Below are 17,830 nucleotides of genomic sequence, written 5' to 3'. Positions count from 1 at the left end.
ACTTTTCATGGTGTCTGTCTTCGAGATTTACCGAATTTCTTGATGAACAGGTAACAACTTAGCAGGACAAAAATGTCATTGCTGAAGATTTTCAGATGTTCTACTGCTGGCCATTTTTGGCTCTGGAAATAAGTACTTGGCATTGCAAGATGCAATCACTGACATGCCAACCTAGCTATGCTTAACATCTTAGAATAACAGTGTGTGCCAGCTTTTGTAAATACTACTATTGCATCCAGCATTGCAATAAATATACATTTTGTGTGATTCCAACATTTTATACCAGATGCTGATGTTATAAACACTAAAATGTGAATTAGTCTCTAAACCCAGTTTTGTTATGGGGTTTATGTCACAGAAATAACATACAACGCAAATAGCATTTTCTTGAAAAAAAATTTTACATACAATGTATGTGGAAAACAAAAGCATAAGAAAACAGTATTATGAAACTCTGATTTGGAATTAATTCCAAGAAATGAAAAGAAATTCTGATGCAGTACATGGAATTACAGCATAATGAATAATCAGTTCACAAAATTTCTCAATTAATCAGCTTTTATTCTTAGTCTACATTTGTCACTGAGTATTCCTCTTTGTTATTTTTTCCTGTTCTCTACCAGGCTGCCCACTTCTCACATAAAACAAATGTCTATTTATGGATTTATAATACATTAAGCAAAGTGAAGTAATTATCTACTGTGTTATATGCTCCATCAAAATTAGTCTGGTTTAGATATGCAACACTGCAGAAAAATTGGAAACCAATAGAATTGCTAATATGTATTTTGACTAAACTGAGGTAAACCTATTGTAATCAAATCTATAGATTTTAATTAAAAAAATAATTCTATACAATGTGCCTTCCATTTATGAGATGCTAGAGTATAGATTCTGTAAATAAGGAAAACCAAAACTAAGTGTAACTCAGCTTTTATGTAAAAATATTTATCTAAATTCAGTTTTAAAAGATCAAGGAAAAGAAAGAGTAATATGCTGACCTATCATAAACATTGTCATCCTGTTTACTCTTTATCTAACTCAACAGTGTCATTCCAAATAATTGCAGGATTTTCAGACTTCTGGCACTATAGAAACTGCAGAAATCACCCACAAGCAAAGGAGATATTATTTTAGAATATTATGAAATAAAACTACTCTATATTGTACCTGTTGCACTTTTTGAGAAATTAAGGGTGACAGGTATAATAGCAACACACTACTTTAGTGCTTTGAGTACACAGCAAGAGATGTATTCCTGACACAGTCAATATGTAAGTATATTTATATCAGAGGCTCAGTTTTTCATATTCAAGTAGGTCAATATTAACTTTTTAAAGCAGTTACAGATCATCCAGTAAAATACCACAATAATGTCAGAGGATCACCACATCACAGCAAAGTGTGATACAATAGCTCTGATATCTACTATTGAAAAATACAATAAAGGTGGTGAATAACAAGTATTAACACTAACATCTTCAAAATGACAATTTAGCTAAGCTTTTGAGCTGTACAATTTCTGCTCTGAAGTCTTTGAAGCACAGCTGCTCTCGAGCCTCACAGAAACCAAGCAGATACAGAAGCACAGGGTGCCGTCAGTACTGTAGGGGAGTGTTGACCTGCTGGAAGGCAGGCGGGCTCTGCAGAGGGATCTGGATAGACTTGAGAGATGGACTGATTCCAATGGGATGAAGTTCAACAAGGCCAAGTGCCGGGTCCTGCACTTTGGCCACAACAGCCCCATGCAGCGCTACAGGCTGGGCACAGAGTGGCTGGAGAGCAGCCAGGCAGAAAGGGACCTTGGAGTACTAATTGACAGGAAGCTCAACATGAGCCAACAATTTGGCCAAGAAGGCCAGTCAAAGGGATCCTGTCCTATATCAAAAATAGCGTGGCCAGCAGGACCAGGGCAGTGATCTTTCCCCTGTACTCTGCATTGGTGAGGCCACACCTTGTTGAGTATTGTGTTCAGTTCTGGGCCCTTCAGTTCTGGGCCCCTCAGTTCAGGAAAGATATTGAGGTGCTGGAGCAAGTCCAGAGAAGAGCAACAAGGCTGGTGAAGGGACTGGAGCACAAGTCCTGTGGGGAGAGGCTGAGGGAGCTGAGGTTGTTTAGCCTGGAGAAGAGGAGGCTCAGAGGTGACCTCATCACTGTCTATAACTACCTGAAGGGAAGTTCTAGCCAGGTGGGGGCTGGTCTCTTCTCCCAGGCACTCAGCAACAGGACAACGGGGCACGGGCTTAAGCTCTGCCAGGGGAAATTTAAGTTGGAGATCAGAAAAAAAATTCTTTACAGAGAGAGTAATCAGGCATTGGAATGGGCTGCCCAGAGAAGTGGTGGATTCACCATCCCTGGAGGTTTTTAAATGTGGCACTGAGTGCCATGATCTAGTAAACGGACTGAAGTTGGACCAAGGGTTGGACATGATGATCTAGGAGGTCTTTTCCAACCCAAACAATTCTATGATTCTATGATTTGCTCCTGATTCAGTGAAGGAATTTTATCCCTTAGCCAATGCAACTTCTGCAGTTTTTCTGACTTCTTGTTGGTCATTCAGGCTGTGGTTCCTAGCCCATGACAGAGACTCTGCCATTTTAATAATGCCTTGGACACCTTGTTATCTCTGACTTTTCCTGTTCTGAACTCACATGTGTCTGACCATGTCCTAGTGAGACCATGCACACCAATGTGATGTTCAAGCAAATCCCAAGTTTATTCAAAAACACAGGTAATATATGACCTCACGTGACCCCGTCCTAGGTGCGGTGGTCTAACTCCAATTGGTTGAGGCTGGAAACATGTCCTTTTAAGGTGAAAACGAAACCTGTAAGGTGGTCCTTTGGACCCACCTGAATCAGGGCTGCAACACTCACACTGTATTCTCACCATCTTTGTTCTATCAAGTCGAACTTGCTCATCTCATACTGTATCAGGCCATTTCAGCATGCTAGCCTGATAGCAAATGATAATCCTTTTTTCAGATCATAGTCACTAGTAGAAAAAACAGCAGGGTGAAGCAAGTATCGAACTTGGCCAAAGAGAAGGGGCAGGAATGCACAACTGCTGGTGGCAGAGAAAGAGGGAATAGGATTTAGATTATCTTGGGCTACTGTGGAACACCAACCAATACAAAACAAAGCAGAGTTGGTCTCTAGACTGTGAGGTCTACAAAGGAGACCACTTGACTTCATGGGATATAAGGCCTAGATATGGCACTTTCTTCTCTCCCCATGCTTGAAGCATTCTTCAGGAGGGAGTCAACCATGACAAATCAGTGTGAAGAAAAATCTCTAGCCCCTGATGACATCAGATTATTTGGTACTCTTAATTTAACTCCATCCCTTCTGATCTACTGGTTGTTCCAGCCTTTAAATTTTATCTCACACTATATTTCAGTTTCAGCCATAGCTTTCTTCTATTTTCATCCCCTCTCCATCTTCTTATTTTGCTCATATTCGATATGAATTTTTCTATTTTTTTAATGAAATATTACCTAAAGTTATTTACGTTCTGTGTAAAGCCTTTTACCTTTGCCTTTATGGGCCATGTAGATCTCCACTGCAAAGAAGCCAGTACTTATTTATGGGGTGCTAAAAATGTGCACTGAGAGAAGCAGAAAGAATTTTTATAGTCTTGGTGAGGCTAATTCTTGAATATATGTATTGATCCTCTGTCTTGCTAAAAAAAGGTGAAAAACTAGCAGAGGTATAGCAAAGAACCACAAGATCTGAGAAAACACCACACAGTGTGAGACTTCAGAAGTGCAATGTGTTTCTGCAATTTAGAAAGAAGACTGGAAAGTAACTTCACTACAGTACATAAATATCGTCATGGGAAAAAATACTATCTACAAAAAGCTCTTTGATCTTATGTAGAGGGATAGCACTAAACACAAAATGGTGAGCACCAAAGTCAAATTCAAATGCAAATTAAAAATTCAATTGAGATTAGGCTGCCATTACAACAATAAGAACATCTGGTTACTCAAGAAATGCAAACCAAACAAGAGTTTAAAACAAGGTGTGGTTGTCTTTGTGGAAGTTAAAATTCAGTCAACTTTTGAGCTCTCCCTTTTTCAGTAGGAGACACTTTCAAACACATTATCAGGTGTCACCATCAGCGTTGATGGCCTGCTTATCTCTTTGGCTTTGAAATCTATGTACCTCTTGACATTCAGCAACTCCATGGCCTCAGTTCTACCAGCCTTGCCTATGCATTATTCTCATGATTCCAAAGTTATTGTGCAATGGCTGGCTGTTTATTATAGAAAATTCTTTTGAAGTACTGAGTTAAAATATAATTAACTCTTCTGAAGTCTCAAAACCTCCTTCTAAACCTGCAGCTAAGCAGAAAGATTACCCACCTCATATTGCTTAGTAACTATGGAACTTACTAAGCATTGATACTTTATGCAGTTTGTTGCTTGTTAAGGTTTTGGGGACCAGGATCATTGGCAAAAATAGGTTCCTTTCATCTCAACGGATATAATAACTACAAAATTTGTGTAATTCAAGAAAATTCAAGAAAATTCAGAAAATAGTCCAGATGTTTTCAGGACATTTGGTGCATCTTCCCCACAGCAAAAAAAAAATACAGACTGCAGCTGTATTAATGAAACAAACAGGGCCAGAGCATGGCCAAGCACTGCTCCAATACTGCCCATACTCTTTTAATTATTAGCAGACTTCCAAGCCCAAATACTGAGCCACTGTAGAACAGGCTCAGGATATTTTATTTGCTAATACAGACATACCCACAGAATCTAAGGCTATAAATACATGACAATTTCCTCCCCTAAGAACTGGATTAAAATTTCTATTTAATAAATCTATCTAGTCCTATCTTAAAGGCCATGGTAGAATCCTGAATATGATACATAAATTGTTCCAGGGATTTGCAACTAGAACTTAAAGTAAGTTGAGTATGAAGCTAACAACTTTTTGTCTTTGGAAATTGTATTACCCTCTGATGGCAAAATTAAGTGCTACCAAGAGCTTACATAATTTTTATTGTCATGAGTAGCTATCTATGTCGCATGATTAAGTCCTCTCTTAGTGGTTTCTGTAGTGTATAAAGGATTAAACTGAAACCTGTAAATTTTATGTTTCAGGACACCTTTTTTTTCTAATTCTAAGAGCCTTTGAAATCTCTCCAATATTCCATGTTCTCCTTGAAGTGTGACTATCAGTTTTAAACACAGCAGTGTTACAATAGTTTTGTGTTTAATGAAACGTGTGCAGACACATTCTACTTGTATTTGATAGTCCTCTTCTTATAAACATTGTATCATCCCATTTAACCATAGCACGGCACCAAGAATTCCTGTTCACGAAGAGATCTTCAATGACCTTATGTTCTTTCTCGAGTCATCATTTTCAAAGACAAGCTCTGTCATGTAAGTACAAGGTGCATACTTGTTTCCAAGTTTACTATGCTGCACCTAGCGTTTTAAAAAATCTATTTCTCTACTAAATGGTGATTAAGAGAATTTTTTATTTTTTTAATTTTTTTCATATCAGATTTTTTATCTGCAAAGGTTTAGTAACATTATTTGTATGATCAATGACGCCATTGATAAACATGAATTCAGGATATAATTCCCTCTGAGATATCCCCTCACTTGTGGCCATCACTATCTTCCCAAAAATGATTACATTTTGACATCTGCTTCTAAGGCTGACCCAACTACACCGAGTATACTGATTAATTCCCTGTATTGCAATTCTAAACAAATTGTCACACATTGCCGAAACAAACCAATTGAGAGATCCATCCATACCAGGTGAAAACGCATCATTAATGGGCCTGTTTGCAAAAGAAATGCTGTGTATGTTTAACCTCAATTGAGCAGTCTTAAAATATTTAGGAGAGTTTACAATTTCTATTTATTCATTTTTTATTTGTCAAAATCATCTTTCCAGGGTATTAGAAAAATTTATATTATTCTGTATATGCTAGTTGTAAATCCAGTTACAGGTGCATTGAAAATGTGGTTAAAATTAATTCTGTTAATATTTAATTGCTTGCATATGTGTGTGTATATATACACACACACACATATATATATATATTCTTCCCTAACTCAAATTAATTATTATTAGATAGAATATTTGTGAATGTTTTCTGTGATTTGATGAAAGATGTGAAGTTAGATGATTTTTGAAAGGACTGATTAAAATAATATAGAACAAAATACTTGCATAATATGTTACCTTAGGTTTCTCTAAGTAATTAAAACTTCATAAATACATTATTTACAATGTATGTAAATATTGATTAAAATATACCAGACGTGCTGTGTGATTAACAACATAAAATATTTCTATACCTTTTATACTGATTTTTTCTACTTATCTTAAAACTTATGAGAGAACAAAGATTTACAGGAATACCTTGCATTTACAGTCTTACTCCCACTACTGTCACATATTCCAGACCCTTTTGCTACTTGTCAGATTTTCCACCTGCCCTCAGTCTGGTCCCTGGAGCTCTAAGGTGCCGTATGTTAGGAGATGTGTAGATACAGAAAGTCACAACAAAGATTTTTTTTATAAATTTGGATTGTTTACTTGAAGTTATGTATGTAAATATGTGACAAGTTAATGATTCCAAAATTGGTGAAGGAATCATAGCTCACAATGCTCTGGGTTTTAATGTTTGTATTTAAAATTTGGAATCATCAACCTTAACACATATTAATTTATCTTCTGCAGTTGCAGCAATCATAGCAAAGCTAGAATGTAAATTTGTTTGTTGATTATGTCTTTCACTTCCTGTTTGTGGTTAATTCCAAAGGATGGAGAGGTTTTATTTTCTATAGGCCAAAGTTCAATAAGAATATAATAAAACACTGTTACAGTAATTTTTTTCACAATGAAGTTTCTGATAAAATCTCACTTCTTTCATTGATACTTTAATATAGCAAAGCAATGTTATAGAGAAGTAAACTCCCCAAATATTGAAGAATTCTCAGAATACATTGGATTTGTTATATTTTAATTTAACTTAAGATATCATCTATTTGGTGCTGATTTAAGAATACAGACTCAAGATATTTGATACCTAAATCAATAATGAAAAGCACGTGATTCCCTGCATTTCTATTCTGAGTGATTAATTGGTAAACTGTGTAGAATGAAAATTAAGAGAATATGTTGTCACATACCACGTTCTCTGATGGAATGAGGTTTTTATTTGATATTGCAGCATTCTTTTCAGTGCAAGATTTTGGTGAATTTCCTTGAGTGGCCAGGGAGGCCTGAAAGTATATCAGCTAAAACTAAGTATTTAAATCTGTAACTCAGCAGGTAGAACTGGTTTATCAGCTCAGGGAGCCAGATCAAAACATCTCAGTTTCTCCATTTTTTTTTCTTAAGAGTAGAATTTTCTTGACTAAATCTTACGTTGATAAATTCTTTTGCCACTGAACCAAACTCTGCAGGAAGCAAGCTATTTACATGAGCAGCAAAATATATTTATCAGCCTCTATAATATGCCATCCTTTTCACATATATTTACTATTTAGTTGCATGTCATGTGAACACAGGATAGAAAACTCCTTCTAGAAGAAGATAGCGTACACATTCTCTACCCATATTTCCCTCACATGAAAATGTGAACTATTTCTGCCTTATGCCACCCAGACATTCCTATTGCTTCAATAACAAAGAATAAATAAATAAAATCAATACAATTATTGCACAGGCTAGATCCTAACAATAGCAAATGTCAACTGTCTTTATCATAAACAAGATTTGGCACAGAGAAATGTAAAGAGAAAACTGAGTGTCACTGAAGTCAATAGCAAAGGTCTGCTAATTTCAATACTCAGGAGATCAGATTGAGTGTTTAAAAGTAAATAAGCTTGTATAATTTAAGATGAAACTAGGCAAGTTGATTTTTCAGGGAAATGAAAGGAACTGCTCTCAAAAACTGAAAAAGAGGTTTTTAATTAACCTTCATACACTGTCAAGTACAGGTTCTCATAGTAGCCTATTAATTCTTTCTTATATGCTTTATGAAAGCCTATGAAACTGGTATTTGCAAAAAAACTGTGTGTTAAGGTAAGCCTGAAGAGGGCATGTTCAAAATCCTGCAAATGAGATGACTAATACACATGAAACCATTGGACTCAATATCCTGAGGCATGAGCATACTGTCACAACTGACTGGTGACTCAGAGGCGCAAATGCTCCCTTCAATCTAAAAAACATTAATGTGGGAGAAAAACAGATGTTCCTAAAGAATACAAGACTTGCTCTATAAGGATGAAAATTCATTTCTCTTCCTGAGCATAACCAGCAGCACAGAAAAACAAAACAAAATAAACAAAACAAGGCATAAATGCTTCTGAATAGGTATATTTCCATGTTTGTTACTCCTATTGTATATGATTTGTATTCCTGTAAATAATCCTCTCCATGCTGTTACAGAACGAAGAGCAGAACCAACCGGTTACCCACTAACTGTCTGGATATGGACAGTATTTACCTAGAGACTTAAGTAATGAAGGTCTTTTACAACTAGAAGCTAGTTTAACTAAACAGTATAATTTTTTGTACCTAGCCTTTAAATTGCCTTATCTAGTACTTACCATCAGTTTTTCATCAGTTAGATATATTTTCTCCATGAACAAAGCATATTTGATCTTCAGGGGTCATTATTACAGCTGCTAAATAAAAGAGCACAAGGTAATTGTGTAACTTTCTTTCAGAATAAAACATACTTTGGCCAGTATTTCTCATCCTTTGATATATGATGCACATTTTCAATTTTTACCACATTTACAAAGCTTTCTGTCTATTTGTGTCCATGTTCAAAGAAAACTGCTGACTGAGATCTACTAGGAGTTCATCTTGTTGCCACTGATTTTATCTTCCTCCTGCCTTTTTCACAATTAGTGCTGCATATTTTAAGATTAATTCTGTCTGGAATATGCTCTATTCTATCGAACAATCTGCAAGCAATAGAGAACAGTAGCATAGCACTGTCACCACTTGGAGTGCAGTAGGCTGATATTTTTGCCCATAGAAGGCACAGAGAGATGCAAAAGAAACACATGACATTTTCTTGAAATGAGCTAAATATAAAGATCTAAAAGGTAGATTTTAGGGTTATTGCTGAGGGGCATGTAACCAATGTTTACAAAAATTGTATGCAAAACTGCATATTCAAGAGTGTTTCTTGGGAAGAAGTATTTAATGGTCATTCTAATGACCAGTCTTTATGAAATACAGTGAATGGGAAAGCTCTGAAATTTTGAGCCAGATATAATTTAGCAAATAACTGTAGAACAAGAAATACATTTTCAAAAATTTCTGAAATGAACCTAGAATTGAATATCAGAAAATATTTTCTTCAATTTTATCAGGCACTTTAATAAAAGAGACCTTTCTCTATAAAAAATGGCTACCCTAATTTCTTTCAATTTCACTGAAGTCTAATTAAAAAACAAAGTAATTTTCACAGCTCATTCCACCAGATGGAACTGTTCATAATACATTTGCAAATGTTCTTCAGACATTAGCACATATATTATACACAGCATGCACAGTATGTATATGCTGAGAGTCCATCACTGAGACAAAGTAACAGATCTACTAAGCACCCTGAACTTTTTCTAGACAGATTTAACTAAAAAAATGAGGCAGAATCAAATTTTAGTGATAAATTTAATGAGTCAAAACTGGCAATAATCAGTGCATTCTGTTTGGTTAACTGCTTTAGGGTTTTTTCTCCTCAGGAGTCGGAATACTAACTGTCAAAGATTTTCCTTCCCAAGTGTTTCAAAGTTGGATGTCCTCTAAGGAGGTATTGGTGTTGATAAATAGCATTGATAACAGGCATTTTGAAACAGGAGATAAGTGATTAATGCCATGACAAGGAAAGAGTATTTCTTAATAATCAACATGCATACATTGTTCCTGTAATACACTGGAGCTTTCGGGCCCTTTTCTATTGTTCCATGAAAATGCTTGCACCTTCAATGTGAAATTATGCAGCATACTTTACACAAGCAAAGTATTGAGATTAAAAGCCAAACGCTTAATAAAGACTAAGCAAAAAATAATATCTAAGTAATTATATCTAACTAATTAATAAAGGAGATTTCTTGCACAATGAACAGGGTAGATGAGACAAGGACTCCCAGCATGAAATGGGACAGTACCCCCTGTTCATGCTGGGATTCTACATGTGGCGTGAGAAAAGTAAATTCTCTTAAGCAGACTCATCCTCTGTCCTCTGCAGCTCTACCTTAGGCTGAAGATGGACCTTCTGAGGGAGGGAGCTTCAAACCACATTTTAGCAGGTCCTTTGTCACAGATGTGAAAGCTCTGCTTGGACAAAATAGAGAATCAAGACATTTTGATCTGCAATTTTTTTTTTTTTGTAAAATCATTTCTTGATTGTCAACAAATGCAGAAAAATAGTGCAGGCATCAAATTATTGTAATTTAGTTGGTAATAATTGCACATAACAAGTCTCAAATACACAGTAGCCTTGTTTGAGAAAGTGACTTGAAAGATGCAATTTACACAACATGTGCAGACTGAAACAATATATTCCTTGATTCTCCAGATCACATATGGAGATCTGGTATACAATGACTATCAGTAATGTCCAACTAGAATCTAAGACTTCTTACATTTACCAAATGTTTTATGTACATTGCCCGGGAAAGGATGGTATTTTCCCCAATATTTTCATGTATTCTATTAACATTTTTAAATATTAAAAAATGTATATTATATGTTATATAAAATATCAATAATAATATATAAATACAAAATATAATAGCATAATACTTAAAATACTATAAAATATTATAAACCCACCTATTTTAAGGAACATAGATATTTTACTTAAATGTGATTATGAGCTTACTTTTCCCTTCATGGACATATTCTGAACAGTTTACATAATAAACAATTATTCTGATATCAATGTATAAATTCACAAAATTTTTCTTTCATTGCCAGAGAAAGAAAAGATTGATTCTCCTGTATTTTCACTATGTCTTTTGACGACAGAAGGAAGAAACTAACAATAGTTACATGCAGAAGGGGAAAGGAGAAAGGACAGATTCTGTGTCAGCTCTGTGCAGATGCAGAGGAATCAAGTACAATAACCTTTTACATGCAGCAGTCAAGAAATAGCACTACACAGATACTTTTTTCTCGCCGATACAGAACAAAGAGACTGAGTTCATGCATCACTGAATGTGAGGCAGCAGCTTCCCATCAGGGACTGGCTCTTGGGGAACCCACAGGCAAAACAATGCAAACTGTAATTAGACTACTTTTCTCTCCCATTCTGGGAATAAACAATCTTTTCTTTGTTCATGTTTACAGAAATAACAAAATGTTCTGCTGTGTTTTAGTAACTATAGATGATACAGTAGCAGTCTTGTTATAAATAATATATATGCCAATTTAATTTAGGAATTGTAATTAATGTAGAAATTGTTTAAGCATTTTCAACCTCTTGAGATTCTCAAGCATGCATTTTCTGCATAGCCTGTGACTCAGATTGTGTAATGTCTTTTCTGCTTAAGTATTTTCAGTTAAATGATGGTAAGTACAATTATTTTAAAAGTATTTAACTTCCTATATTACCTTTTTCAAAGCTTTTAAAACTCATTAACTAATACACTGAAGAAGTGGTATGAAAAATAATAATTCTGTTTGTCTGTCCTCAAGTAGTAGCTATAGAATTTATCAAATTTAGTTTGGTCCAATAAAAATAGCAGTATCATTTTTATTCCCTGCAATTATAATTACTTTATAGCAACAAAAGTCCTCACATTTTAAGCTAGACCTCTGCAGCTGTGTCTCTACCTTAGGAGCACAAGCTACCTTTAAATTCATTACTCACTTAAAGAAACAAAACACATGAGAAAATTTAAAATCTAGTAACAATGCATTGCCTATTTATAAATGGATGCTATATTTCATAAATGAAAAGCAAAGCTATTAATATTTTATTACTACTCTCAATTATGCCTCTAACATACTGTACAAAGAAGACCTTCACTGGCTGGTGATAGGTTAGGAGATCTAGTATACTTCCTCTTGAGTTTTAAGATTCCCTTTAGATCCTTGTGTTTGGAATGCAAGCTAACGTAATAATAACATGTACCAGTATGATGACTAACTCCATCTGATATCAGATGACTAACAAAAAGCTAATGGCAGCTACTTGGTCAGTTTAGTGTGAAAGAAATGAGTTTACAATTCTGGCTTTGTATGGGTAAGAAAAATGACCATTCCATTTGAATGAGCAAATTAAAATGATAAAGAGTTTGCTTTTGAAATCTATATTATATATAAGAAAGAAAAATAAAGATTCCCAGGCAAAAATCTAAATTATTTGGGTACCTGCAGCATATGTACTTTTCCATCAGAAGATAGTATTATAGGTACTAGCTTATGTTCTAACAACATTATTATCTTTACTTCAAAATACACTTGACAAAATGGCTCAAGACATCAGGGCATAGAATGGAGACTTTCTAGAACAGGAATCAGACTTGAATGGATTTTTACCTCCTATTCTTTATAGTAAACTATAGAAAAGTGGAGGCATCTTTGAGAGAGCTTCCTGACAAATCTGACTTTGACAGAATTATGAGCATTTTTGACCCTATTAATCCCTAATTCAGCTGTTTGAAATGACAGCCTTAGAGCATGAAAAAACCAAAATGAATCTTCTCAGACACACAGCACATTACAGTTCAGACCTATTTTCTTTGTTCAAAGGGAAATTCAAATCCACACCTGCCACGTTGGTGGGTACTTGAGGATCAGGATCCTGCTAATTTTAGAATTAACTTTTTGATTTTTTCTACTTTTCTCCTAAAACTAGCTAGGAAACTAAAGTTTGCTTATGGTTTTTGTGTAACAAAAGCACTGATTTTCATGTTCCCAGTATATGAACCACTTAGGCCTACAACACTAACAACATTCAATACGATATATGTATTTGTTCATAGCACCTTTTATGCTCCAGGCTCAATTCCATTCTCCCTGGAGTCAATTAAAATCACTGATTTCAGCAGATATAAAAACCTGATTTCTGCTTGTATTCAAAATTATAGCAAGAAGAACATAATCATCTTCCGACATTATACCACTTTAAGGAGATTCTAGAACCTGGATCAAAGTCACGGTTTGGTTAGTGTTATTTATACACCTTACTTTTTGTTCATTACAAAGTACTTCAGTTGCTTGGCAAACCAGCATGAAACCTACATAAATCTCAAAACTGTTTTGACATGTCTTTAATTCCAGATGAGGAAGAGCTGATGATTTCACTTTAGGTATTTGCTGAGATTTGTTTGAATTTAAAATTCTTGACTGCAACTCAGGAGACAGTCTTCCAGTGTTGTTATTTTCTCACTGTTGTTATTTGTAGTTTCTATGTGGAAATGGAGACTGAAGATAACAATAATAACTTTTATAATTTATTTCAAATAATTTAATAATAAAGTTGAATTAGTACTACTAATGTTACTTTAGTTATGAAAATTGCTATAAAGCACTTGAATTTAATAGCTAAGACTGACAACTGCTATCTTTTCCTAACTAATGTTATTTATAACTCTAGCATACTTTGAACAGGTGGACTCAAAGAACTCCCAAGGAATTTTAAAACCTTAGAAATACAGTGCAGTTCTTAGAAAACAGTAAAATGTAGAAGCCAGATAGACAGTGGCTTCATGGACCTATGCTCCAGCACAGGTGGAAAGGCTTTGGGCACAGTACCAAATCAAGATTTATTTCTTATTCCATTAATTTTCACTTTTCGTTTGGAGTAAATACAGCTCCAGTCTTTAATGTTTTGTCCAAGTACAGAGCAAACTGCATGCAGTTTAACTGCTTTTTATTGGAAGTACAGAGTCAATCATTTCATTATTGAACCTGTGGTTCTTTACAGTCTGGCAAAAAGGATCTTCTTTCTTTTCAAATGATTATTGATTTGGAGAGTAGTCCAGATTACACTTTGATAAAATGAATTATATCCTCTAATAGCCCATGTAGACCTTCAGTTAGGAAGAGCTGAAACACCAATTGTACACATAGTCCTGTGATTCTGTTGTGATGGCTAAAGTGGCCTCTTTATTTAATTAAAAGGCAATAATACAAATTGTTCATTTATGGGCTCATCCAATTCTCATTAAAGTTAAAATCAATGGGAATCCTTCCTGGGTCAGACTGTTCTCCAGTTGCTGAGTTTGGAAGGTTATTATGACCTAAGTTTCAAAAAAAGTTAATGCTGTAAGAGATGGGTGGCAAAGCTATGAGAACATTGCCAGAAACACCAAGGACTAAAGAGTTATGGAGTCTAAGTTAGCCATTTTCTCTGGGAGTTCCTCTTTGAAGGAGCCCTGTTCCTTCTTGCTCTATTGACCCCCACTTGCACCTCTAAAGGAAGTTCATTAATCCACTAATGTTGCAGTCACAACCAGCCACCACAGAACAGAAGAATTCTCTGGACTGCAGTGCCACCCAGAGTAGGCACCAAGTGCAGGAAAAGAAAAGGGGCAATAAATTAGACAACTGGTAGCAGAATGGTGTGTTTAAAAAAAAAAAAAACATTGCATTCTTCATACAGATGTAGGCTCTCAAGTTTTTGGTGCAGTTTATATTCTGGTTTGAGGAATCCAGTAGGGCTCAGTTAAGGCTGAAAGAACTTTGGTTAATTAGTGAAGAAGAATGGTCCAGTTATCCCAAAATAAAACTGAGACAATTTTCTTTGATAATTCATAAACAAAACATTAAAAAGATGCACTTTTGCAATAAGGTGTGGCAATTTCACATTTTGAAGCTTTGACTAGTTATTGTTTCCAGCACAGAATGGAAGTTCAGTTATTTAGATTTGAGCAATATAAAATAATTGGATTTTCTTTTTTTTAGGATGTACTATCTGATAACAAGTAGTCACAAGGCACCTTGATAAAGTAAAACAGTGCATACACTGGGATGTTACTATTTTGAAATTAACAATGATAAATTTAGGATAATAATGTCACAAATATTATGATAATATCACATTAAATGATATTAAGTTTTGATGAAGAATATATAATATCATACATATGTGATCATACAATTTTTGTCGAGAAGCATTTTAAAAATAATTTTATACTATTTATCCTTTAGAAATTCTTAGATTAAGTTATATGAACAAATCAGGGGGAAACAGAAGTTCTGATTTACATCTGTATATTATATATTATATACCAAAACTTATATATTAGCTACAAAATGGTGATAGCTCTGACAACAAATCAGTCTGCTTAAGTTGATTTCTATGATGTTTTGTATAAACAGAGTTACTGTTATATAGCTTTGATCAGAAAGAGATGCTCCACTCCTAATAGCTTAGGAAAAGTTCACTCACCTACTTGTCTGAACTTTAAGCCTGATCGACTTCTGCAACTGTTCATGCAAACAAGAGGCATTCGTCCCCACTGCCTCATCCAGCTGTGACTCCATGCCCCATTGTTTCACTTCTGATTGTTTTTCTATGATTTTCTATCTGATTATTTTTGCCTTGGAAAATTCTAGGTATTAAAAGTAATAATAAGTAAAGACAATTATTTTGAATCATTCTTAATTTAGGGGACAAAAAGGCCACAACAACTCCAAACCCAAACCAAACTTTTGGCAACATACAAATGATAAATAGTACTTCTTTATGTTGACTTGAAAAAATTAGTTCTTCTAACATGAAAGTTGGGCAAATTTCAGTCCCAAGAAGGAATCAAGAAAGAGAGCTGACTTGAAAACTGAAAAGTGTGTAAGTATTATTTTGGTGTCAATGTTATGACTACACTTCCAGTGAGTGATTGGAGGACAATAAAATCTACAAATGTGCGGGAATTCTTGATAAAAGTTCATCCCAAATTTTAACATCAGTAGATTACTTCAGAAAGAATAGCTTAAAAAAAAGCTATGTTTTGGAAACCTATCAGGTTATTTCCTCAACCAAACAGACCTATGCCAATAAAGGTACAAAATTTAAACCTAATATTGACTCCATAGGTATGTGATATTTCTAGCTTATGCAGAAAGAGTTTCATTACAACAGACAAAAAAAAAACAACAAAAAACCAACAGAGAAAACAACTGTAGTGAAAAAGTTATAATAAAGCAAATAGAAAAAAGTTTCAGGGTAACAAGGATTTATAAAAACTTTGCTCAAAGCAAAGGGTTCATTTAGAAATGAAGACTTGTGATTGGGCTGAAATTTCAAATGTGTTTTGCTGAAAACTGTTGTGTGAAATAATTTCAGTTGATCAAAGCACCAGGAATATGGCTTGCTCCTGACTAGGTAACCGTGAGCAAACTCCAGTTTGGGTAAGCTGAGCCTGTCAGCCTTCAGATGTCCATTATATACTCAGCCCTTACTGAAAGTAATTCCTCCCATCAAGTCTTACCAGTACGGCTGCACATGCAGCCCTAACTAACTTCTACTGGAGTGAGTCAGGTTAACTGGAAGACTTTAAAATTGTGAGCTACTTGACAGATTTGGGGCAAGGAACATTGACTCATGCAACTATATCAACTTTTAAGCAGCATGAGGAAAGGTCCCTCAATTGTCTCCTGTAGCACCATTTTGATCTGATTTGGCTGCAGCCATGAAACAAGTTTACCTCCACTGTACTCTCCTCATTTATAAACTGTAAAAATAAACTTTTGTACAGTCACAGAGAAGAAAAACCCTTTGCAGTTAAATACCTGTGGGAACCTGAAATCCAGCTTACTGCAAAAAGAGCTAGAAATCTTAAACAGCAAGCCTTGGTCAACAAAGGCTGAGAGAAATTCCATCACCAAGAACACAAGAGGCTTGGTAATGCTCAACTTGAAGATAAGCTGTCTCCTACCTTAACATAAGAAAAGAGTCTAGAATGAATGTTATCAGACTGTGTTGTAATTCCCTGCTGTCTTCCCTCCATAAATTCCTGAAATTACCATAACCCTTCCTACCTATTACCATGTGTCTCCCTGAAACCTTAAAAAGTGGTCAAGTGTTCAATAAAGGTTTCCAGTTTTCTTCCCCATAGCTGGGATCGTGTAGTTTTTGACCGTCTCAAATGGCGCACAACGGTGAGGCTTGAAGTCTCGGCTCCCAATATTTGGAAGCTAGCCGTCCAGAGCCCGTTGGCAGTAGCAGGAGAAGCGGCGCCTCCGCTCCGGGGACGGTGCGTGGTCGAACTTCGAAAGGGTTCCGGAACTAAGTCCCTGCAAGGATTTGCGCAGGTGAGCGACCACGAACGGAAGCTTAAAAGAGCTTCAGGGATAATAAGAAAAATGGGGGGAAATCTATCTTCAGAGCAGAAACATGTATACTCGATTATGAAAAGCCTGCTTAACCTACACGGCTCAAATATTGATGAACAATCTTTACAGAACTTACTGCTCTGGGCGCAGGCTAACGTGCCTGATTTAAATTCAACGAACAGTTTTGATGATGCTAAGTGGGATAATATTGGCGCTCTCCTTTGGGAAGCGGCCACTATGGGCGATGACAAAGCTGCAAAGGTCTTACACCCTTGGCGTGTTGTTTTTGAAACTGTAAAAGCCCCACGTTGGGCGCCATTTGAGACGGTCAAAAACTACACGATCCCAGCTATGGGGAAGAAAACTGGAAACCTTTATTGAACACTTGACCACTTTTTAAGGTTTCAGGGAGACACATGGTAATAGGTAGGAAGGGTTATGGTAATTTCAGGAATTTATGGAGGGAAGACAGCAGGGAATTACAACACAGTCTGATAACATTCATTCTAGACTCTTTTCTTATGTTAAGGTAGGAGACAGCT

General features: G+C 35.5%; 1 protein-coding gene across 3 annotated transcripts in view; it reads right to left on the bottom strand.

The window, feature by feature from the left end:
- Nucleotides 1–17,830, bottom strand: part of PACRG (parkin coregulated) — a 228,692-nt gene that overhangs the window by 55,428 nt on the left and 155,434 nt on the right. The gene's annotated exons all lie outside the window — the stretch shown is intronic.

The sequence above is a fragment of the Pithys albifrons genome, chromosome 2 (assembly GCF_047495875.1).
Source record: "Pithys albifrons albifrons isolate INPA30051 chromosome 2, PitAlb_v1, whole genome shotgun sequence".
Taxonomy (NCBI): domain Eukaryota; kingdom Metazoa; phylum Chordata; class Aves; order Passeriformes; family Thamnophilidae; genus Pithys; species Pithys albifrons.
The sequence above is the reverse complement of the archived record's forward strand: the minus strand, read 5'-3'. Positions and strand labels throughout refer to the sequence as shown.